General features: G+C 45.1%; 1 pseudogene across 1 annotated transcript in view; it reads left to right on the forward strand.

Moving 5' to 3' along the window:
• Positions 1-25,820, forward strand: part of LOC149451823 (uncharacterized) — a 29,353-nt pseudogene extending 3,533 nt beyond the window's left edge. Inside the window, exons 3-6 of the transcript XR_016314981.1 lie at positions 6,049-7,286; positions 21,462-21,611; positions 24,027-24,162; positions 24,922-25,820. The product of XR_016314981.1 is annotated as an uncharacterized LOC149451823 (transcript). The remainder of the gene's footprint in view (positions 1-6,048; positions 7,287-21,461; positions 21,612-24,026; positions 24,163-24,921) is intronic.
• Positions 25,821-26,351: the final 531 nt, after the last annotated feature.

Here is a 26,351-nt window from a genome sequence, read left to right on the forward strand (position 1 = left end):
TTCCAGTTCTCTGAGATCTATATCTCTAAATGCGCAGATTGATTGCGTATCTGGTGAGTGCGCAATCTTTACACTTTGAGATTTATCACCATCCTATTTGGATCAGATTACTGGATCCTGAAGATCATCATGATCTCCCACGCACCTTAATATCGGACTTTGATTTTGTACATTATCAGTCACTTTATAGTGACACGTTAGATCACTGTTCAATACTTTATTTTTTGATGTGCCAATATCATATCATGTTTATTCATCTCTCAGCTGGTTTTATCTGAGGTGTTTACATGTAATAATGATATATTTCTTATGCCATTTTTTAAGTTATTTATACTTTTTCATTGGATTTTGATATTTTGGGTCTCACCCATTTTATTAATTATATCTGGATATTTTAGCGCTATACCCTGCTGTTTATTATTGATTTTAGAGGTTTTTTGGTACCTTTGGTGTTTAGCAGCTGACAGACTTTTATCACTCGCTTATATTCTTTCTTCTATTTGGGATCTATCAAAGGCTTTGATCCTCGGACCCTTTGAAGCTCTGGAAAAATCTTCTATAAAATTTTTGACTGTAGCCTCCCTGGCGGTATTCCCGAGTGTAGCTCGGGGTAAAGTTTCAGTACCACAAGCAGTAACCCTGAGCTACACTCGGGCTTACCATGCGGCACTGCTCTGCGATCCCTTGATCACTTACCTTGTCCTGCGCTCTCGCGATGTCCCTCCTGCAGTGTCCCCTGTAATGTAATCCAGCGGATGCCGGCATCTGTCATCTGGGTTCCATCCTCTGGGACATACGGTGGATGGAACGGCGGGGAATTTGAAAATGACAAAAAGTGACATTCACAAAAATCACTAAAATCACATAGTAAAACATTACTGTATCAAACCATTTCACATACATTTTGTCCCGAGTGCTTTGTCCTGCGCCCTGCCTGCATTGTTATTGTTCTTTCTGCCTGGAAACTGAGAAACGTCCATGGCATCCAAAAAGTGTCCCTTTAGGTCAAAAGCGGTTTTAGACCGGCTAGAGAACAGCGATAGTAAATCAGAACTACTTGCAGAATTGAGTGATAATGATTCGTGGGGGAAATTCCTCATCAGACACTGAAAACGATTTTGCGACTGCTCAGTGATGTGTGAACTTGGAGCTATATTTCAAATTTCAGTGGTTTTGGTTCAATTATATTATTGAATTCAATTTATTATTTTTTATGATTATTTATTAAATTATAATTCATGATTTCGGGTTTCAAGTTTTATCATCCCCGGGATGTTTACTAGACTCTTGTTGGGACAGATTTCAGTGAGTTATTCCTAAGAATTACAGCCTACAATATAAAACGCCAAATTTCCATGCAAAATAATGGTACCGCTTTCAGCACCAAAAATCTGAAATAATCATACCGCCAGGGAGGTTAAAAACCATTTTTTTGGTGGCAATCACGTCAGCCCGTAGGGTAAGTGAGTTGCAAGCACTCTCCATTAGGGAACCCTACCTGACTGTTTTTGAGGACAGTATTGTGCTCAAAACAGATCCAGATTTTCTCCCTAAGGTATCCTCTTTTCATAGGTCCCAGGATATAGTTCTACCGACCTTTTTGTTCTTCTCCCGACAGTAGGGAAGAAGAAAGAGATTAAGTTTGCTTGATGTAAAGAGGAGCCTTATAGTTTATCTCAGTAGGTCCCGGGAATTTAGAAATTCAGATTCCCTGTTTGTATTATTTGCAGGTGCTTGGAAAGGTTCCAGAGCATCCAAGTCCGCTCTAGCTAGATGGATTAGATTAGCTATCACAGAATCTTATGAAATGTTAGGGATTCCTCCCCCTTTGTTAAGGCTCACTTGACTAGATCCTTATCAGCATCCTGGACAGAGAAGGCTGGGGCTTTGCTGGAGGTAATACAGTGGGGCAAAAAAGTATTTAGTCAGCCACCAATTGTGCAAGTTCTCCCACTTAAAAAGATGAGAGAGGCCTGTAATTGGCATCATAGGTAGGCCTCAACTATGAGAGACAAAATGAGAAAACAAATCCAGACAATCACATTGGCTGATTTGGAAAGAATTTATTTGCTAATTATGGTGGAAAATAAGTATTTGGTGAATATGAAAAGTTCATTTCAATACTTTGTTATATATCCTTTGTTGGCAATGACAGAGGTCAGACGTTTCCTGTAAGTCTTCACAAGGTTGGCACACACTGTTGCTGGTATGTTGGCCCATCCTCCATGCAGATCTCCTCTAGAGCAGTGATGTTTTGGGGCTGTCGCTGGGCAACACAGACTTTCAACTCCCTCCAAAGGTTTTCTATGGGGTTGAGATCTGGAGACTGGCTAGGCCACTCCAGGACCTTGAAATGCTTCTTACGAAGCCACTCCTTCATTGCCCGGGCGGTATGTTTGGGATCATTGTCATGTTGGAAGACCCAGCCACGTTTCATCTTCAATGCCCTTGCTGATGGAAGGAGGTTTGCACTCAAAATCTCACGATACATGGCCCCATTCATTCTGTCCTGTACATGGATCAGTCGTCCTGGTCCCTTTGCGGAGACACAGCCCCAAAGCATGATGTTGCCACCACCATGCTTCACAGTAGGTATGGTGTTCTTTGGATGCAACTCAGCATTCTCTGTCCTCCAAACACGACGAGTTGTGTTTCTACCAAACAGTTCTATTTTGGTTTCATCTGACCATATGACATTCTTCCAATCCTCTTCTGGATCATCCAGATGCTCTCTAGCAAACTTCAGACGGGCCCGGACATGTACTGGCTTAAGCAGGGGGACACGTCTGGTACTGCAGGATCTGAGTCCCTGGCGGCGTAGTGTGTTACTGATGGTAGCCTTTGTTACGTTGGTCCCAGCTCTCTGCAGGTCATTCACTAGGTCCCCCCGTGTGGTCCTGGGATTTTTGCTCACCGTTCTTGTGATCATTTTGACCCCACGGGGTGAGATCTTGCGTGGAGCCCCAGATCGAGGGAGATTATCAGTGGTCTTGTATGTCTTCCATTTTCTAATTATTGCTCCCACAGTTGATTTGTTCACACCAAGCTGCTTGCCTATTGCAGATTCAGTCTTCCCAGCCTGGTGCAGGTCTACAATTTTGTTTCTGGTGTCCTTCGAAAGCTCTTTGGTCTTCACCATAGTGGAGTTTGGAGTGTGACTGTTTGAGGTTGTGGACAGGTGTCTTTTATACTGATAACAAGTTCAAACAGGTGCCATTGATACAGGTAATGAGTGCAGGACAGAGGAGCCTCTTAAAGAAGAAGGTACAAGTCTGTGAGAGCCAGAAATCTTGCTTGTTTGTAGGTGACCAAATACTTATTTTCCACCATAATTTGCAAATAAATTCTTTCCAAATCAGCCAATGTGATTGTCTGGATTTTTTTTCTCATTTTGTCTCTCATAGTTGATGTCTACCTATGATGCCAATTACAGGCCTCTCTCATCTTTGTAAGTGGGAGAACTTGTACAATTGGTGGCTGACTAAATACTTTTTTGCCCCACTGTATGTAAGGCAGCCACCTGGTACAAGTTCTCTACCTTTGTGAAGCATTATCGCCTGGATCTCCTATCAAGTAAGGAGAAGGCATCTGGGCGCAAGGTCCTCCCGGCAGTGGCCCCGCCCTAAAAGGTAAGTTCTTGATTATCGTCTCAAGGAGCTGTCCTGGAAGATGCTGAGAGAAAACCAGAGTTAGGCTTACCGGTAACTCCTTTTCTATGAGTCTTCCAGGACAGCCGTGATTTCCCACCCTGAAGATGTACAAGTGATGTATCTGTGGTTACTTAAATGTTTGTGTCTTCCGGTAGTTCTCGGGGAAAAACGGGATGGAGGCCTGGAGATCCGCCTTTTTAGGCGTGGGGTATTGCATGTTTCCTGACCTGGAGGGAGGAGCTCTACGTCTTAAGGGGCTGTCCTGGAAGACTCATAGAAAAGGAGTTACCGGTAAGCCTAACTCTGGTTTTCCAGCATGCCCGATAAACAAAATGGGGAGGAACCATGAAAATCGTCCGGTGCCATTGCCCCAGTAACAGAGAAAAATCACCCGATTATTCTTAGGTGTGATTTTCGAATGAAAAATTGTTCGGAAATTGACCCATGTATGGCCGGCCTTGCCGGGTCACTTCCTGTGATGTTTGGGCAGCACAGTGGCTAAATGGTTAGCACTTCCGTCTGGCGGTACTCAGGTCGTTGGTTCGAATCCCAACCACAGCACCACCTGTTTGGAGTTTGCATGTTCTCCCTGTGCCTGTGTGGGTTTCCTCCGGGTAATCCGGTTTCCTCCTACACTCCAAAGACATGCTGGTAGGTTAATTGGTTCCTGTCTAAACTGGCCCTAGTATATGTATGTATGAATGTGAGTTAGGGCCCTTAGATTACACCCCTTGAGGGTTAGGGACTGATGTGAATGTACTATATATATGTAAAGTGCTGTGTAAATTGACATCGCTATATAAGTACCTGAAATAAATAAATAAATAGTGGAAGGTGGAGGGATATCCCTCAAGACTCCACCTGGATAGCTGTAGGGCAGTCTGAGGAAGAAGGAAGCGGCGGTTGGGGACCTTTGTCCAAGGTAAGTAAACATTTACGTTGCCACTGATTACTGAACACCACTATTATGAGGGCACTTCAAACAACACAAGGACTTACTCCTGACCATTGCACTTTGCTGCATAATAGGACAGTCCCAACCCCTGATCTGACCGTGCGTGCTTGTACAGTACATAGTCCTATGGTAATGTATATGCTATGTTGTACAATGAATAGTTCTGATTGCTGCAATATATATTTTATCTTACATAGTTACATAGTTAGCCTGGGTGGAAAAAGACAAAAGTCCATCCAGTTCAAACAATTAAAAAAAAAAAAAAAAAAAAAAAAAAAAAAAAGCTATAATCCTACACCCACAGTTGATCCAGAGGAAGGCAAAAACCCCAGCAAAGCATGATCCAATTTGCTCCTGCTGGGGAAAAAAATCCTTCCTGATCCCCCGAGAGGCAATCGGATGTTCCCTGGATCAACTTTACCTATAAATGTTATATTCTGTGTATCCAAGAAAGAATCCAGGACTTTCCTACAGCAATCCACTGAGCTGGCCACAACCAACTCTTGAGGGAGTCTATTCCACATTTTCACAGCTCTCACTGTGAAGAAACCTTTCCGTGTTTGGAGATTACATCGCTTTTCCTCCAGATGTACATTTCATAGTCCTGACCCTTTCAGTATATACTCTGGTGTAGATTACATAGTCCTGCCTCTTGCGCTTTATACATTCAATGCTCAGCCCTGCTGTTATTCACGACTAAATGTATTTAAAAAAAAAATTATTTCATTTAGAGAACAAAAAAAATCATGGACTAAATAAGCAGCGTGCGTGGTAGAGGGGGTGCTGACACACATCCCATAATCCCCGCATCACTGTCACTCCAATAAAAGACAGTTCTGGTTGTTTCCTCACTCACGGTAGTGAAGTGAGTGTAGATTCAGATAGAGTTTTTATTTGATATCTGCTGTTTTGATTGGAGCACAGACTTTTACATGGTGATAATAATGTGATATCATCCTCCAACTTTGGACCCTTAAACAGAAAGTGATAATGAGGGAGGAGTCAATACCCCAATGATGGTGGTCTTCAGGATCAGTCCAGTCTTCATCTTGGTTGTTCTCCCCCCATCCTCACTCTCTGGCCTCTGGTGGGGCTCAGCCCCGCTGTTCTTCATGACTAAATCATGGAGTAAATAAGGAAGTGCAGTACTTCTTGTGTTGGGAAGATGGCGATGAGTGATAGAGGGGGTGGGGACCCTCGTCCTATAATCCCCTCATTACTGTCCCTCCTATAAAAGACAGTTCTGGTTGTTTCCTCACTCTCTGACTAAGGTCCATGAATAAAGAAATGACCTGGTAGGAGATCAGAGGAGCCATTTCCTAGTTCCCTTGAGGGTGGAATTGTAAGCTCTTCAGAGACCAAGCTGCCTGATGTGGGCGGAGTCCTGGTTTGGGGGAACCAATCAGCTCCTGTCTAGTAATCCTCTTTGTCTTTGTATTTTAGTCCATGGCCGGGAGATGAGGAAAACCTCCGAGGATTGTCTCACTTTGTCTCCAGACTGGAAAGTAGAAGATGAGGACATCACACAGTATAGTCCAGGAGAAAACCCGGCTCCCTCCAATGTCCATCTGGCACCACCCAGTGTAGATGGACCATCGGATTCCTCGTATCCTGAGGAACCTCAGACTGTGCGGGACCGGGCCGGCTTTCCAACAGGGAAGATCTTTTCCTGTCCTGAGTGCGGGAAGGGATTCCAATTTAAATCTGGTCTTGATGAGCATGTAAGATCTCACACAGGGAAAAAACCATATTCCTGTCCTGAGTGTGGGAAATGTTTTTACCATACATCCAGTCTTTACAGACACCAACGATGTCACAAGGTGCAGAAGCCGTATTCTTGTCCTGAGTGCCAAAAATGTTTTGTATGTAAATCAGAACTTGTCAGACATCAGAGGTCTCACAAGGCGAAAGCATATTCCTGTTCTGAGTGCGGAAAATGTTTTTCCGAGAAGTCCAATCTTTACACACATCAGAGGTCTCACACTGGTGAGAAGCCATATTCCTGTCCTGAGTGCGGGAAATGTTTTTCACAGAAGTCCAGTCTTACCCATCATCAGAGATTACACACAGGTGATAAGCCGTATTCCTGTTCTGAGTGTGGGAAATGTTTTATACAAAAATCACAATTTGATACACATCAGAGGTCTCACACAGGTGAAAAGCCATTTTCCTGTCCTGAGTGCGGGACATGTTTTTCATTTAAATCACATCTTTCCAGACATAAGAAATCTCACACGGGGGAGAAGCCGTATTCCTGTCCTGAGTGCCAGAAGTGTTTTTCAGGGAAGTCTGGTCTTTACTATCATCAGAAACTGCACACGGGCGAGAAGGCATATTCCTGTTCTGAGTGCGGGAAAAGTTTTGTACAAAAATCAGATCTTGTCAAACATCAGCGATCTCACACGGGAGAAAAACCCAATTCCTGTCCTGAGTGTGGGAAATGTTTTTCAGAAAAATCCAGTCTTTACAGACATCAGAAATATCACACGGGGGAGAAGACATATTCCTGTCCGGAGTGCGGGAAATGTTTTTTAGAGAAGTCCAGTCTTTTCTATCATAAGAGACTGCACACGGGTGAGAAGGCGTATTCCTGTTCTGAGTGCGGGAAATGTTTTGTACATAAAGTCCAACTTGTTACACATCTGAAATCTCACAGAGGGAGAGAAGCTGTATTCCTGTCCTGAGTTCTGGAAATGTTTTTCAAAGAGGTCCAGTCTTTACAGTAATTCGTGATTGCACACGGGAGAAGTCGCATTCTTGTCCTGAGTGCGGAAAATGTTTTTTCTTTAAATCTGCACTAGGCACACATCAATGATCTCACACTAGGGAGAAGCCACATTATCTGAGTGAGGGAATAGTTATTTACTGAGGTCTCATCTTTCTGCACCTAAGGGGTCCCACACAACCCTGGAGGTGTATTAGTGCCTTGAGTGCGGGAAATGTCTTCTAGATAAATGTTGCTGGACATCCCAGCTCTCATGTGGGGAAGAAGCACACCCTGATATACACCTCAGATATACTCCATGGCTGATCTTCATCATGGAAGAAACAGTTCATAAGGAGATCAGAGGTCACCAAAGACATGGATGAAGTGTGGGACCGGGTTGGCCATTGATGGCAGGAGAAGAATAAAAATGGAGTCATCACCTTTCATTGGCTGAGTACATTTTGTGGTGGGAGATTTCACAAACACTTAGAGGTCTGTTTATGAAAAATGTGTTGGATGAACATGACCAGCATTCACCAGCAGTTGCAAATTCTGGACATATTTTATATATTACAGCAACTTCCCATGACTATTAGCTTCACCTAGTGGCCTCGATGTGACATTTTTCCTAATTGGGGCAATTTAGGAAAATGACCACATCATGGCCACTAGGTGAAGCTGACGATCATCAGACAGAGTAAAGAAGTTCTTCAAACTACAGGTTGAAGTGAGATGGAGATCTGTGGGTACATCATGGAACACCTTCCAGGAGAAGACCGAGGTGTGGCATTCCTGCTCCAGATCAAAGAACGAGTTTTGTCTTTGATAAGAGAAAGCAGCTCTGGAAATCCTAATATACACTATATTGCCAAAGGTATTGGCCGGCCTTTCCACACACATGACCTTTAATGGCCTCCCAGTCTTAGTCCGTAGGGTTCAATATTGAGTTGGCCCCGCCCTTTGCAGCTATAACAGCTTCAACTCTTCTGGGAAGGCCGTCCACAAGGTTTAGGAGGGTGTCTATGGGAATGTTGGACCATTCTTCCAGAAGCACATTTGTCAGGTCAGGCACTGATGTCGGGGGAGGAGGCCTGGCTCACAGTCTCCACTCTAATTCATCCCAAAGGTGTTCTATGGGGTTGAGGTCAGGACTCTGTGCAGGCCAGTCAAGTTCCTCCACCCCAAACTGGCTCCTCCATGTCTTTATGGACCTTGCTTTGTGCACTGGGGGGCAGTCATGTTGGAACAGGAAGGGGCCATCCCCAAACTCTTCCCACAAAGTTGGGAGCATGAAATTGTCCAAAATGTCACCTTAAGAGTTCCCTTCACTGGAACTAGGGGGCCAAGCCCAACCCCTGAAAAACAACCCCACACCATAATCCCCCCTCCACAAAACTTTACACTTGGCACAATGCAGTCAGGCAAGTACCGTTCTCCTGGCAACCGCCGAACCCAGACACATCCTTCGGATTGACAGACGGAGAAGTGTGATTCGTCACTCCAGAGAACACGTCTCCTCTGCTCTAGAGTCCAGTGGCGGCGTGCTTTACACCACGGCATCCGATGCTTTGCATTGCACTTGGTGATGTAAGGCTTGGTTGCAGCTTCTCGGCCATGGAAACCCATTCCATAAAGCTCTCTACGCACTGTTGTTGGGCTCATCTGAAGGCCACACCAAGTTTGGAGGTCTTTAGCTATTGGCTTTGCAGACAGTTGGTGACTTCTGCGCACTGTGTGCTTCAGCATGCACTGACCCCGCTCTGTCATGTGACGTGGCCTTCCACTTGGTGGCTGAGTTGCTGTTGTTCCCAGTTGCTTCCACTTTGTTATAATCCCACTAACGGTTGAGCGTGGAATATTTAGTAGCCAGGAAATGTCACGGATGGACTTATTGCACAGGTGACCACCTATCACGGGACCACGCTTGGAGTCACTGAGCTCCTGAGAGCGACCCATTCTTTCACAAATGTCTGTAGAAGCAGTCTGCATGCCTAGGGGCTTGATTGTATACACCTGTGGAATACCTGAATCACATGATTTGGAGGGCTGGCCCAATACTTTTGGCAATATGGAGTAAGTGCAGTGGGAGATCACCAACCAACCCTCAGAGAAGACAAACCATTGCAACACACAGAAGGTGGCTTCACATTGAAGAACAAGCCTAAAGTACTGAAGGCATCTCAAGTGCTAAGAACCTGGTTGAAGCAGTATTTCATCACAGACAATACAGGGGTTAAACAAAACATATATAACATTGGAAGGGATATCAAGCCATACATTTCAGACTGATCAGTAACTGATGATTCTATTCTAGAGAAAGGTACTAAAACAGAGTAGAAGCAGAGAGGTGGGTCTGGCTGAGTGGTCCTGATGGTCTCTAATTACCCAAGACCAATGTCACACAGGCACAAGAGATGAAAGAGGCCATAGACTATGGCAGCACCACTCATGCATCATTTGTACGAAAAACTGTGCAGGTTACTGCTCTAGCACAAAATGTATAATATCTGATACAGGCAGGTGCAGGAAGAAACTTGAAGATGGTCCAACAAGGTTGTTCGATAATAGTGGTGACAGGAGTGGTCCTACAGTATGGAGAATGGGGTCTGGTAAGGAATTTGGTGGAAAGGGGAGGACACGAAAAGTTTGGAACATACCAGGAAAAGGACCTGTATAGAGTAAGGGAGCAGATAGAACTTTTCTACAATGTTAAACCAGAAAAAGCCAACCAACCAAAGTAAGTCATCACATCTTGGTACTCCCTGCCAATGATTTGCCTTGCCTAGAAGGTATTACATCAGACAGGACAAAAAAAATATCACTAGGACAGTGATAAGAGCAACAACCCAGGGGTGTAGATAAGGGGGGGGATGGGAGGTCCAACCCCCAAGAGCATTCTTGGCTCCTCAGCTAGCACTGACATTGGGTGTGCATCGGACACACAACACAGCCGTTGAAGGACTTTCCCTCACTGAGCTCACCCTGAACTACCTGATCCCATGGGTCAAATTCATGGGGGAAAGACAGCTGCACTGGGGGAAAGTGCTATCCACCTGTAGTTAAAGGGCCACTGTCACCTAGCAGGTCCAACTGCAGTCTACCTCTGTACCCCATTTTGACTTTGGCTGCACACCGCAGAGCTCTGAGCTTCCCGTACATAGGAGGCACCCCAATTGAATACCTATTTGAGTCCTGGTCTGTTCATTATGAACATGCTAAGCCTCAGATAGGTACTTGATATAGGTAGTGTGACATAAAATGTACAGATTTGAGTAGATAAAATGTGACCTGTAGCAATATGTAATCCTAAATGTGGTTTCAGTCCTTGTCATTAAAGATTTATTCAGTCATAGGTACTCAGACACAGATGGTCATCAATTAACATTCGAAAAGAGACAGAGCAGCTTCCTCAGGCTGGAAGTGAAACCTGGGTGCTAATAAGGTTTGTCACCTTCTGGGGAAACCAGGAAGGAAACTGCTGGAGATAGGTTGGCTTCATGACAGCGGGAGACCAGAGCTTTCAAGTATATCAGGGGATCAAAGGAAATGTTTCATCTCTCATAAAAGCTAAAATATTACTTGCAGAGAGATGAAAATACTTCCTTCTGATTGGGCACTCTGTGGGTTCTATCAGCATATAAAAAACGTATTTTTGGCTTAGGTAGAATGCCAGGAAATGGTTAGGTAGCGCTGGATTGCGACAGCCGAACAGTGATTGGTACTGTCGTGATCGGACTGATGCGCTGGTGTCGGAAATCCAAACTCCGACTTGGTGATGCAAGTCAGTCTTGGTCCGATTGACTTGGGGCAGGTCAGCCCCCAGAACATCCTGTGGGCGGGTACAGGAACACCCCCCAGGGTCAATTGACTGAGGACTAATGACCCGCCTACGTCCATATCCCCATAAATTGAGGACACGGACATTTGGGCATTGTGATTCGAATGGAGCTGGCCGATCGACTAACGGATTGCTGACTTTCCCTTACTTGCTCCAGTCGCAGGGTAAATCTTGGTGAAAGTTTTATTCTGTTTTATTCCCTTTCTATTTTAGAGTGAATAGTCATTTGTGTGTCTTCTTGTATTTTTTGTATTTCTGTAACTTTTTATACTTTATACATATTTTATGCACTGCCCACTTTCAGGATATTAAATCTTAAAATTAATTAGTGACTTCTGTGTATTTAAGCACGGGCTCATATCTCCGGAGAGATTAGATTGGAGAGATTAGATTGTATTGTATTTTAGTGCCTTTAAACGCTCGGTAAAGCTCATTGCCAATCTGTATGCAATTGCACTGTGTGTTGGCAGATTGTGTGCAGATTGTAAAAGGTAACAGATCTGCCAGATGGAGATCTGTGTGTGTGGGGTGTCCCAGCAGACTGTTCTGCGGATAAACTGTTGGGTGGTGGCAGGCTACCTTTTGTGGTGTGTCTGGTGTGGGGGGGGTGTGGACAGTGGAAGAGTGATTAACACCGGGGTTCTGGCTTGTAGGATAGCTGGAGGGACCTTAGAAGGGTGTGTGATTGCTAAGCTGCTTCTCAACTCTAATTAGTGCACCAGATTGTATATAAGATTTGTATCTGCCAGTGTGTGGTCAGCCATCTGGATTGGAGTCTCCCTCTGGTGGTGGCCAAGAGGTAGTGCGGGCTGTGAAAGTATATCACGGCTGGTCTTATATACGGTTTAATATATTCAAAGTTAAGTCCCCCTTATTCCCTCTTACCACAAGTCACGGCCGCACGTGCGCGCCTTGGTTAGCTAGTCGGTGTGGCGTGTGGGGGAATCCTTGACAGGTAGCCTTCTTCAACCCTTTCACAAAAAGGAGGTTGGCGCCTATGCCACCTATAGACATGTTGGGGGAATTTTGGACCTCCCTTTCGCCCTCCTAATCTATGCCAAAAAATTTTTGGCCTACAGAGGAACCAAAGATGGTACACGCTGGTGGCTTTCCCATCTAGTCTTACCAGTTTAAGTTCATTCTGGAAAACTTTTTATCCCCTTGACCCCGGACCTGTCCAAACAGAAGAGCGTTTGTATGAGAGTCCAAAGAATGAATGTCTGAGAATTTATACAGTCATCACAAATAATCCCTGCAATGTGTTCGCTTCCTATGATTGTCAGCTCCATCTAGTGGCCACAATGCAGTATTTAACTGAAATACCTCAGTCTGGAAAATACTATATTATAGCCACTAGATGGTGCTGACAATCATAGGAAATATACATAATAAACATTAATTTGTGGCAGCTGTGTAAATGTCACCAGACCACTCCTTCCACTACTATTGGGTTGCTGGGCTTTTGTATGACTACCTCTTCTGTATGACTGTGAAGATTTCTATTATATTTACTAAGAAGAAAAAGAAGGTGAATGAAATGTCCATGATGGAGATGAGGGTTCCATATCGTATGAGCGGCATCACCCTTCACTCTGTAACCAAGACCTAGTCTGGCCATGCCCAGAATGACACCAATGAGTCTCTGACCAATCTCACGGTTTATATGGACTTTCTCCTTTTGATGATTTCCAGGTGAACATGAATTAGTTCCAATATCTCCCCAGTGTTCTGCAGACAGATATACATTTCCTGATGTCTTATGTTGTACAGATTCTTCATGTTCCCCGATATGAGCTCATACATTGGACTTGTTCAGCTTTCCAACCAGTAGTAATTGAATTTGGCAAGATACTCTCCCCTCTGTTAAGGGCACATGGCCTGGTATGGTTCAGGAGGGTGTGCACTCACTTACACACGTCCCCCTATGCTCACTTTGCCAGGCTAATCCCTAACAACCATCCGGGGTGGAAGCTATCACATTTAACAGCTGTAGAATTATTGTAGCTAGAGGTTTGTCTCGGCTAAATACCCATTTAATTGGCTGTGTGCTGAACCTCAGAACAAGTCAAGTTCAGTCTGAACCTGGGTTCAATCTAGGAGCTCATTCCTAGTGGTCAGTGTAGTGGTCCCTTACATTGGTGACCAATGGGAAACGGACCCCTTATATCAGTGGTCAGTGTAGTGGTCCACTACACTGATAACAAATGAGAGAATGACCCCCTTATATCAGTGGTCAGTGTGGTGGTCCATTACACTGGTGACCAATGAAAAAAGGATCTTACATCAGTGGTCAGTGTAGTGGTCTCTTACATTGGTGAGCAGTGGGAGAAGGACCCCCTTATAGTAGTGGTCAGTGTAGTGGTCCCTTACATTGGTGGCCAATAAGAGACAGGCCCCGTTATAGCAGAGGTAAATGTAGTGGTCCATTACACTGGTGACCATTGAAAGAAGGATCCCCTTACATCAGTGGTCTGTGTGGTGGTCTCTAACATTGGTGACCGATGGGAGACAGACCCCCTTATATCAGAGGTAAATGTAGTGGTCCATTACACTGGTGACCAATGAAAGAAGGATCCCCTTACACCAGTGATCAGTGTAGTAGTCCCTTACATTGGTGACCAGTGGGAGAAAGACCCCCTTATATTAGTGGTCAGTGTAGTAGTCTCTTACATTGGTGACCAGTGGAAGAAGGACCCCCTTATATTAGTGGTCAGTGTGGTGGTCTCTTACATTGGTGACCAGTGGGAGAAGGACCCCCTTATATTAGTGGTCAGTGTGGTGGTATCTTACATTGGTGACCAATGGGAGAAGAACCCCCTTATATTAGTGGTCAGTGTAGTGGTCTCTTACACTGGGGACCAATGGGAGAAGAATCCCCTTACATCAGTGATCAGTGTACTGGTCCCTTACATTGGTGACCAATGGGAGAAGGACCCCCCTTATATCAGTGGTAAGTGTAGTGGTCCATTACACTGGTGACCAATGGGAGAAGGACCCCCTTACATCAGTGGTCAGTGTGGTGGTTTCTTACATTGGTGACCAGTGGGAGAAGGACATTCTTACATCATCATCAGTGGGAAGCCCCCCTTACAGATCAATGATGCCAATTGTTATTAAGAGACAGAAGTTGTTCATTTCTCAAGGAACTCCTAGAAACCTTCGAAGGAACCTGGCTGAGAATGACTGGACTAGACAGTCATATATTTCTGTCCCCCTTGGTGGGAGTGGAGATGACCCCACTTATATGTTATAGATTTAAGTATTGGGACAGCCCTCCAAATCATTGGATTTGGGTGTTCCAATCACCTCTATGGCCACAGCTGCACAGTGCATCCAGAAAGTATTCCCAGCGCTTAACTTTTGACACATTTTGTTATGTTACAGCCTTATTCCAAAACGGATTAAATTTGTTTTTTCCCTCAACATTCTACAAACAACCCATAATGACAACGTGAAAGAAGTTTGTTTTGAAATCTTTGCAATTTATTAAAAATAACGAAAACCCCCCATGTACATAAGTATTCCCCGCCTTTGCTCAATCCTTTGTTGAAGCCACTTTAGCACCAATTACAGCCTCAAGTCATTTGGAGTATGATGCTACAAGCTTGGCACACCTATTTTTGGGCAATTTCTCCCATTCTTCTTTGCAGTACCTCTCAAGCTCCATCAGGTTGGATGGGGAGCGTCGGTGCACAGCCATTTCCAGATCTCTCCAGAGATGTTCAATCGGGTTCAAGTCTAGGCTCTGGCTGGGCCACTCCAGGACATTCAAGAGTTGGCCTGTAGCCACTCCTTTGTTATGTGGGCTGTGTGCTTCGGGTTGTTGTCCTGTTGAAAGATGAACCGTCGCCCCAGTCTAAGGTCCAGAGCGCTCTGGAACAGATTTTCGTCAAGGATGTCCCTGTACATTGCTGCATTCATCTTTCCTTCGATCATGACTAGTCTCCCAGTTCCTGCCGCTGAAAAACATCTCCACAGCATGATGCTGCCACCACCATGCTTCACTGTAGGGATGGTATTGGCCAGGTGGTGAGCGGTGCCTGGTTTCCTCCAGACATGACGCTTGGCATTCAGGCCAAAGAGTTCAATCTTTGTTTCATCAGACCAGAGAGTTTTGTTTCTCATGGTCTAAGAGTCCCTCAGGTGCCTTTTGGCAAACTCCAGGCAAGCTGCCTGCTTTTGCTGAGTAGTGGCTTCCGTCTGGCCACTCTACCATACAGGCCTGATTGGTGGAGTGCTGCAGAGATGGTTGTTCTTCTGAAAGGTTCTCCTCTCCACAAAAACACTGGAGCTCTTTCAGCGTGACCATTGGGTGCTTGGTTACCTCCCTGGCTAAGGCCCTTCTCCCTGAATCGCTCATTTTGGCCGGTCGGCCCACGCTAGGAAGATTCCTGGTGATTCCAAACTTCTTCCATTCACAGATGATGGAGGCCAATGTGCTCATTGGGACCTTCAATGCTGCAGAAATGTTTCTGTACCTTCCCCAGACCTGTGCCTTCATACAATCTTGTCTCGGAGGTCTACGGACAATTCCTTGGACTTCATGGCTTGGTTTGTGGTCTGACATGCACTGTTACCTGTGGGACCTTCTATAGACAGGTTTATGCCTTTCCTAATCATGTCCAATCAACTGAATTTCCCACAGGTGGACTCCAATCAAGTTGTGGAAACATCTCAAGGATGATCAGTGGGAACAGGATGCACCAGAGATCAATTTTGAGTGCCATTGGAATGGCTGTGAATACTTGTGTACATGGGGGTTTTTTTGGTTTTTATTTTTAGTAAATTGCAAAGATTTCAAAACGAACTTCTTTCACATTGTCATTATGGGGTATTGTTAGTAGAATGTTGAGGAAAAAAATTAATTTAATCCATTTTGGAATAAGGGTGTAACGTAACAAAATGTGGCCAAAGTTAAGCGCTGGGAATACTTCCTGGATGCACTGTATACAATCATCACCTAGGCATGCACACTGCTTCTACAAACATTGGTGAAAGAATGGGTCGCTCTCAGGAGCTCAGTGACTCCAAGCGTGGTCCCGTGATAGGTTGTCACCTGGGCAATAAGTCCATCCGTGACATTTCCTGGCTACTAAATATTCCACGCTCAACTGTTAGTGGGATTATAACAAAGTGGAAGCAACTGGGGACAACAGCAACTCAGCCACCAAGTGGTAGGCCACGTCACATGACAGAGCGGGGTCAGTGCATGATGAAGCGCACAGTGTGCAGAAGTCACCAACTGTCTGCAGAGTCAATAGCTAAAGACCAAACTTGGTGTGGCCTTCAGATGAGCACAACAACAGTGCGTAGAGAGCTTCATGGAATGGGTTTACATGGCCGAGCAGCTGCATCCAAGCCTTACATCACCAAGTGCAATGCAAAGTGTTGGATGCCGTGGTGTAAAGCACGCCGCCACTGGACTCTAGAGCAGTGGAGACATGTTCTCTGGAGTGACCAATCATGCTTCTCTGTCTGGCAATCTGATGGACGTGTCTGGGTTTGGTGGTTGCCAGCAGAACGGTACTTGCCTGACTGCATTGTGCCAAGTGTAAAGTTTGGTGGAGGGGGAATTATGGTGTGGGGGTGTTTTTCAGGGGTTGGGCTTGGCCTCCTAGTTCCAGTGGAGGGAACTCTTAAGGCATCAGCATACCAAGACATTTTGGACAATTTCATTCTTCCCACTTTGAAGGAAGAGTTTGGGGACGGCCCCTTCCTGTTCCAACATGGCTGCACACCAGTGCACAAAGCAAGGTCCATAAAGACATGGAGGAGCCAGTTTGGGGTGGAGGAACTTGACTGGCCTGCACAGAGTCCTGACCTCAACCCCATAGAACACCTTTAGGATGAATTAGAGCGGAGACTGCGAGCCAGGCCTCCTCCCCCAACATCAGTGCCTGACCTAACAAATGTGCTTCTGGAAGAATGGTCCAACCTTCCCATAGACACCCTCCTAAACCTTGTGGACGGCCTTCCCAGAAGAGTTGAAGCTGTTATAGCTGCAAAGGGCGGGGCCAACTCAATATTGAACCCTACGGACTAAGACTGGGGGGCCATTAAAGGTCATGTGTGTGGAAAGGGCGGCCTGCCAATAATGCGGGCAATATAGTGTATATTAAGTTATAGGAGATGTTTCTCAGAGCTGCAGTTCCTCTGAGCTCCGCAAGATGGTGAACTCACTCCTACCCAGACAGGAAGTGATGTCACTTTTAAACAGGAAGTTCCGGGTGAGTGGGGAGGAAGTAGAGAGGAGACGTTGGTGGAAGTTGCAGCAGAGGAGGTAATAAGATGTTATTTCCTATTTACACCCAGTAACCCCCCGTCACGTCCGTCCTCTTCCCCCATAGTCACGTCCGTCCTCTTCCCCCGTAGTCACGTCCGTCCTCTTCCCCCGTAGTCACGTCCGTCCTCTTCCTCCACAGTCACGTCCGTCCTCTTCCTCCGTAGTCACGTCCGTCCTCTTCCTCCGTAGTCACGTCCGTCCTCTTCCTCCGTAGTCACTTCCGTCCTCTTCCTCCGTAGTCACTTCCGTCCTCTTCCTCCGTAGTCACGTTCTTCCTCCGTAGTCACGTTCTTCCTCCGTAGTCACGTCCGTCCTCTTCCCCCATAGACACGTCCGTCCTCTTCCCCCGTAGTCACGTCCGTCCTCTTCCCCCGTAGTCACGTCCGTCCTCTTCCCCCGTAGTCACGTCCGTCCTCTTCCCCCGTAGTCACGTCCGTCCTCTTCCCCCGTAGTCACGTCCGTGCTCTTCCCCCGTAGTCACGTCCGTCCTCTTCCTCCGTAGCCACGTCCGTCCCCTTCCTCCGTAGCCACGTCCGTCCCCTTCCTCCACAGTCACGTTCGTCCTCTTCCTCCACAGTCACGTCCGTCCTCTTCCTCCGTAGTCACGTCCGTCCTCTTCCTCCGTAGTCACGTCCGTCCTCTTCCTCCGTAGTCACGTCCGTCCTCTTCCTCCATGGTCACGTCCGTCCTCTTCCTCCATAGTCACGTCCGTCCTCTTCCTCCATAGTCACTGTGACGTCTTTTATCTCCAGCAGATGATGATACACACATATATAGTGTGGGAACCCAGATTAACCCCTTCAGGGGCACAACATTCCCCCACTTACTGGCCAAAATGTTTTGGTGTTACCTTCTCACCTTAACCTCTTCACGCCGGCAGCACACAAATGTGCGGCCTCCCGGTGTCTTGGCCTAGACGCTGAGCGGCCGCACATTTGCGTTCAATTAACAAAAAACATATGTGCTGAGAGCGCTCCCAGCACACATGTCCGGTACTCATGGAAAGGTCGTGGTCTCCTCTTTCGATCGGGACCTTTCCTGATCATGTGACCGCTGTGACGTATGTATATATATATATATATATATGTATGTATATGTGTGTATGTATATATATATACAGTTGTGTCCAAAATTATTCAACCCCCACTGAAATTGAGTGTTTTGGCCAGTTTGACATTGCTTTTGATCATTCAGTCATCTTGCTTACATTTACATTAAAGAGGCACTTGTAGGTCAGACAAATATAACATAACAGTTATAATGAAATAACCACAAATGTCTTTTCTGTGCTCACAGCATTATCAGTTTTATTCAACCCCCAAGTGACATTCAATCTTAGTACTTAGTACAGCATCCTTTTACAGTTATAACAGCTTTTAAACGTGAAGCATAGCTTGACACAAGTGTCTTGCAGCGATCTACGGGTATCTTCGCCCATTCTTCATGGGCAAAGGCCTCCAGTTCAGTCACATTCTTAGGCTTGCGCACTGCAACTGCTTTCTTTAAGTCCCACCAGAGGTTCTCAATCGGATTTAAGTCTGGTGACTGCGATGGCCACTCCAAAATGTTCCAGCCTTTCCTCTGCAACCATGCTCTAGTGGACTTGGAGGTATGCTTGGGATCATTGTCCTGTTGAAAGGTCCAACGTCTCCCAAGCCTCAGGTGTGTGACGGACTGCATCACGTTTCCATCCAATATCTCCTGGTACTGAAGAGAATTCATGGTACCTTGCACACGCTGAAGCTTCCCTGTACCTGCAGAAGCAAAACAGCCCCAAAGCATGATTGACCCTCCACCATGCTTCACAGTAGGCAAGGTGTTCTTTTCATCATAGGCCTTGTTCTTCCTCCTCCAAACATAGCGTTGATCCATGGGCCCAAACAGTTCTAATTTTGTTTCATCAGTCCACAGAACACTATCCCACAACTTTTGTGGTTTGTCCACATGGCTTTTGGCATACTGCAGTCGACTCTTCTTATTCTTTGGAGACAGCAAGGGGGTACGCCTGGGAGTTCTGGCACGGAGGCCTTCATTACGCAGTGTGCGTCTTATTGTCTGGGCTGAAACTTCTGTACCCACATCTGACAAATCTTTTCTCAGTTCCTCAGCAGTCACACGGGGACTTCTCTCCACTCTACGCTTCAGGTAGCGCACAGCAGTCGAAGTCAGCATCTTCTTTCTGCCACGACCAGGTAGCGTTTCAACAGTGCCCTTTGCCTTGAATTTGCGAATGATGCTTCCTAAGGTGTCTCTTGGTATGTTTAACATCTTTGCAATCTTCTTATAGCCATTGCCCTTCCTGTGAAGAGAAATCACCTCTTCTCTTGTCTTCCTGGACCATTCTCTTGCCTTCACCATGTTTGTAACCACACCAGTAAATGTCTAGAAGGAGCTGAGTATCACAGTCATTTTAAAGCTGCCTAATTGGTGCTTATTATGCTTGATTGCTGCTCGGTGACATCCACAGGTGTTTTCAATACCTGATGGAAAGCACCTGTATGAACCTCTGTTCTTCAGAGTGGTAGTCTTTAAGGGGTTGAATAATTGTGGCAATGAAGAAACCACATAAGAACCATTTACTACTGTATTACATAAACAATTGATGTCATTTTAGTTGCATTTGGGTAGTTACAACGTCCTTGTAGGATTTGATTCTGAATACAATTCCAAATGTACACTATAGTCCCTAAACCCCTTTACAGCATTGGGGGTTGAATAATTTTGGACACAACTGTATATATACTGGATATAGCATGTTGAAATGTGTTTTTATTACAAAATATATGAAAAATATTTTTTAAAATACTTTTCAAATATACTATATGTCTGTAAAAAAAAAATACATTTACAAATTTTTGTAAAAAAATATGTTAAAATAACTTTTTTATATGTAAAGAAAATCTGAAGAATATATTTAAAAAAGATATATTTTTTAAATATATTCTTCAGATTTTGCAGTATATATATATATATATATATATATATATATATATATATATATATATATATATATATATTTCAGGTACTTATATAGCGCTGCCAATTTATGCAGCACTTTACATATATATTGTACATTCACATCAGTCCCTAACCCTCAAGGGGCGTACAATCTAAGGTCCCTAACTCACATTCATACATACACATACTAGGGACAATTTAGACAGGAGACAAGCTACCATCATGTCTTTGGAGTGTGGGAGGAAACCAGAATACCCGGAGGAAACCCACGCAGGCACAGGGAGAACATGCAAACTCCAGGCAGGTGGTGCCGTGGTTGGGATTTGAACCAATGACCCAAGTACTGCCAGGTGGAAGTGCTAACCATTAAGCCACTGTGCTGTCATATATATATATAATTTATTTATTTTTTGAATATATTGAATATGGCCAAAATTGTAGTATTTCAAATATATGTCAATATATTTGGGAAGAATATTTTTAAAATATATTTTTCTTCCATGAGGGAGGTCTGCCTCGCAAAATGTCACCCCCCCCCCCCCCCCCCCATAGTCCAGTATAGTTCAGAAGTGCCTTTACTGGGTAGGCGATAATCTTACTCGGTACTCTGTATTACGGTACTCTCAAAAGCCCTGAAGAATATATTTTAAAAATATATATTTTTTAAATATATTCTTCAGATTTTGATATATATATATATATATATATATTGAAATATATTGAAAATGGCCAAAATTTTAGCATTTCAAATATATGGCAATATATTTGGGAAGAATATTTTTTAAATATATTTTTCTTCCATGTGGGTGCAAATACAAACATTTTATCCTACATGGCCCTTGTTTAAAGAAAAAAAAAAAAAAACATTGTGGGGGAGGAATAAGTATTTTCCTAGCAAAAAATACAGATTTTTTAATGTCAGTGACTAATTAAAAAATTCCCCAGATTTCAGGTTGTTAGAGCTGATCTCCGGTGAATGGAGAAATGCCATGGACCTAGACTCGCATTAAACCTTTGCATAGCAGGGTTAGTCCCACTGCAAGGGGTAAATGCTCTGGTTGTGTCTACAGGGTCGTGATGAGTCTCTTCTTCCCCGACAAATGACACTCAACTACGTTGTAGCAGTGGACTGTCCCTCAGTGTGCTCACATCTAGAGAAGGGCTATGGGATCCTCATAGGTCTTGATGATGTCAGAAGACCTGTGACCACCAGAGCCAGGGTGAGCCGAGAGCCTAGGCTGGGGCCGGTCTTACAACTAGGGATAGGCTGCATGTTCGAGTCGAACATAAGTTTAAACTACACTTTTTTTTTTTGTGAATGGGTAGCGGTACCATGTACCCCATGCTCATTCACATGGGGGGGCCGGGATCTGGGGGCCCCCTTGTTAAAGGGAGCTTCCAGATTCCGATAAGCCCCCTGCTCACAGACTCCCACAACCACAGCCCAGGGTTGTGGGGAAGAGGCCCTTGTCCCCATCAACATGGGGACAAGGTGCTTTGGAGGGGGGGAGCCAAATATGCACAGAACGATTGTACATGAAGATTTGCTGGATGAATGGCTATTTTTTTTTTTTTCAAATAGACCCCTAAGTAACCAATCTACCTGTTCTAATTGTCACTGAAGGCAACCCACGTATAAACACCTTAGTACCCCCATCTTAGAATTTTGCAACCAATACCATCCAGATAATTCTCTGCTATCCATCTACAGAGAAACCCACATAGATCACATGACCACATCAATGAGGATGGAGGAGGACCGGAGTCACATGACTGAGAGGATACTAAACCTCACCCTGGAGATCATCTACCTGCTGACCGGAGAGGTGAGGAGGATTCTGGGAGGTCACATGACATCACTCTTATCTCTATTAATAAAATGCAGACCTGACCGGAGAGGTGAGGAGGATTCTGGGAGGTCACATGACATCACTCTTATCTCTATTAATAAAATGCAGACCTGACCGGAGAGGTGAGGAGGATTCTGGGAGGTCACATGACATCACTCATCTCTATTAATAAACACGGACCTGACCGGAGAGGTGAGGAGGATTCTGGGAGGTCACATGACATCACTCATCTCTATTAATAAACACGGACCTGACCGGAGAGGTGAGGAGGATTCTGGGAGGTCACATGACATCACTCTCATCGCTATTAATAAAACGCAGACCTGACCGGAGAGGTGAGGAGGATTCTGGGAGGTCACATGACATCACTCTTATCTCTATTAATAAAACGCAGACCTGACCGGAGAGGTGAGGAGGATTCTGGGAGGTCACATGACATCACTCATCTCTATTAATAAACATGGACCTGACCGGAGAGGTGAGGAGGATTCTGGGAGGTCACATGACATCACTCATCGCTATTAATAAAACGCAGACCTGACCGGAGAGGTGAGGAGGATTCTGGGAGGTCACATGACATCACTCTCATCGCTATTAATAAAACACAGACCTGACCGGGGAGGTGAGGAGGATTCTGGGAATGTGACATATTACCATTTTTGTTTGAATACAGAGATTTCCTCTTCTGAAGTCAGGTGATCATATGACCATCACAGTGCCTCCATGTGACTCCCTAAACCCTGAGAGACACAACATGCAGAAGATTCTAGAAGTCACCAAGAAGATGATGGAGCTGCTGACAGGAGAGGTGAGCGGTGCCGGGAATTCTGGGACATTCTCCAGTAACAGACAAGGGATGTGTCTGGATGGTGACTGTATCATTGTGTGTGTCAGGTTCCTATAAGGTGTCAGGGTGTCACTGTCTATTTCTCCATGGAGGAGTGGGAGTATTTAGAAGGACACAAGGATCTCTACAAGGACGTCATGATGGACAATCAGCCGCCCCTCACATCACCGGGTAAGAGGAGACTTTATTGTAAAGGAGAGAGCAGTACGGAGGATCCACCTAGATCCCCCATCATCTGATAAACACATAGAAACAATGGATTCAGTCAGTGTGTGTGTTTCCTACAGATGGATCCAGTCATGGGAACCCACCAGAGAGATGTCCCCGTCCTCTGTATTCCCGGGATTCCACACAGGAAGGTCACACCATCCCTCACCATCATCAGGTAGGCGATTGACAATTATTGGTAGTTATAATGTATACACAGCATGTTTGTTACAATGAATGTTTATTATATACTCCGAGTGGAAACCTCGGAGATTATAATATTGTTATTGAAGAATTTAAAGAGGAGGATGATGAGTGTGGAGCCATGGAGGAGCTTTCTGAGGGACACAAGGATCTCTACAAAGACATTATGATGGAGCTACCTAATACCATGATCCCACCAGAGAGATGTCCCCGTCCTCTGTATTCCCAGGATTCCACACAGGAAGGTCACACCATCCCTCACCATCATCAGGTAGATGGATCCAGTAATGGGAACCCACCAGAGAGATGTCCCCGTCCTCTGTATTCCCGGGATTCCACACAGGAAGGTCACACCATCCCTCACCATCATCAGGTCGGTGGAGTTGAGGGTCTGGAACATAAAGTGATGGAACACTCTGACATGTGGAGACGATGTGTGGACTCTACAAGATGATATTTTCTATGTGATCTCACATCATAAATCCTTCTATATTACAGATGTTATTTCTGCCATTCTGTTGGTTTAGGGTGAAGATCTGATGAAGATGAAAGTTGAGGGTGAAGTAGAAGAGACGTATGTGAGGGATGATCAGCAATATACGGAGGAGGCTGGAATGATGAGGACATTCAAAGAGGAGGACACTCCTACAGAGATCAGCACAGGTGAGCCACAATATATTCTTCTGTTATCTCTGCTCTGTTCCTGCACACTGATTGGTCCAGAGTAGGGCGGGAGATGAGTGATGTCATAGGTTGATAATACTCACCTTGCACTGATACCCGTCCTGCACATTAGATCTTCTTTCCTCTCAGATAAACCCCCTTCTCTGTGCTGCAGACCAGTGGTGTATTTAGGTTCCATGCTGCCCTAAGCAACACAAAAATCAGCTCCCCCCACCACCACGTAGAAGTAATCTGGGGGAGAGGACCAAAGGACCTTTTACTGTAGAAGTGATCTGGGGGGAGGACCAAAGGACCTTTTACTGAAGAGGGGAAGTCACAGCTGGTTGGGACATCTACAGAGAACATCTGCTCACTAAAACCTACCTGATCCAGATGGAATCTTGATTTGATGCCGATGCCTAGGCCTATGGTCTCTTGTTCTCTACTAAAGGCTCTACAAGTCTGAACTTTGAACCTCTTCATTATCAGAGATCACATGACCCAGTGCCTAGGCTTGTGGTTGTGTGAAGAGCATGCCCCTCCCAGTCCCCATTGATTCCTGCTCTTCTGACAAGGCTGGGGAAATGTAGAAGTGATCTGGGGGGAGGACCAAAGGACCTTTTACTGAAGAGGGGAAGTCACAGCTGGTTGGGACATCTACAGAGAACATCTGCTCACTAAAACCTGCCTGATCCAGAATCTTGATATAAGTAATCTAACCTTCTCGTATCTATTGATCTTGTTTTTATATTTTTCCAGGACACGCCATCGAGAAACCCTCAAAGGATCATCTCACTTTATCTCCAGGCTGTAAAATGGAAGATGAGGAGATCACAAGAGATTGTGGAGGAGAAAAGACAATGATCTCAGCTATGGATGGTGGACTTCACAGTGTGGATGGACCATCAAATCCCTCTGACTCTGAGCAACCTCGTACTGTGAGGGATGGTGCTGGAATTCAGGGGGAGGAGACATTTTCCTGTCCTGAATGTGGGGAAAGTTTTCGCTCTGAATCAAATCTTACTGTACATCAGAGATCTCACACGGGTGGGAAGCCTCATTCCTGTTCTGAGTGCGGGAAATGTTTCTTTCATAACTCAGAACTTGTCATACATTACAGATCTCATAAGGGCAAAAAGCTGTATTCCTGTCCTGAGTGTGGGAAACATTTTTCAAAGAAGTGGAATCTTTACAGTCATCAGAGTTCTCACACGGGGGAGAAGCCATATTTATGTCCAGAGTGTGGGAAATCTTTCTCACAATTGTCCCATCTTTACAGACATCAGAGGTTTCACAAAGGGAACAAGCAATGTTCCTGTCCTGAGTGCGGGAAATGCTTTACAGAGAAATCAGTCCTTCTTAGACATCAGAGATCTCACACCGGGGAGAAGCCTTACTGCTGTCCTGAGTGCGGGAAGTGTTTTTCAGAAAAGTGGAATCTTTGCACACATCAAAGGATTCACACGGGGGAGAAGCCGTATTCCTGTCCTGAATGCAGGAAATGTTTTTCACAGAAATCAATCCTTGTTCGACATCAAAGATCTCACACAGGAGAGAAGCCTTATTCCTGTTTTGAGTGTGGGAAACGTTATTCAAAGAAATCAGCCCTTGTCAAGCATCAAATATCTCACATGTGAGAAGCCGCATTCCTTCCATGAGTGAGGGAAATGTTTATCACTGGTGTCCCATCTTCACACAAATCAGAATTTTCACATGGAGGAGAAGTCGTATTCCTAGGTGTGGGAAATGTTCTTCACAGAAGTAACTGCTTTCCTGCTGCCCTATAGCAGATATTCTGCTACCAAGCAGCAGGGGTGAACAAAATCACATATATTTGTGATTTTGCATTTCTGGGTAGGGGGCATGCCCTACCTGCGCCGCTATTTGCGGCTTCGGCTGTCAATCACTGGGTCCTGGCTGGTGATTACTCGCCGGCACCCGGTGATCACCAGGTATTACAATACAGTTCTCTCCCGTCAGCTTCTGTACACTACTTTGTATGGCTCTGCATAGCAGTGTGATTACAGTGAAGCACACACCTCTAGTAAAACACTCCCTGCACAGAGTTAACCCTTTGATCACCCCTCATGTTAACCCCTTCCTGCCCAGTGCTATTAGTACAGTGTCAGTGCTTTTTATTAGCACTGATCACTGTATTGGTGTCACTGGGGATGTCAGTGCCACCAAGT

This window comes from Staurois parvus, unplaced genomic scaffold (assembly GCF_062004578.1).
Source record: "Staurois parvus isolate SC_StPar_1 unplaced genomic scaffold, SC_StPar_1.0 ptg000519l, whole genome shotgun sequence".
NCBI lineage: Eukaryota > Metazoa > Chordata > Amphibia > Anura > Ranidae > Staurois > Staurois parvus.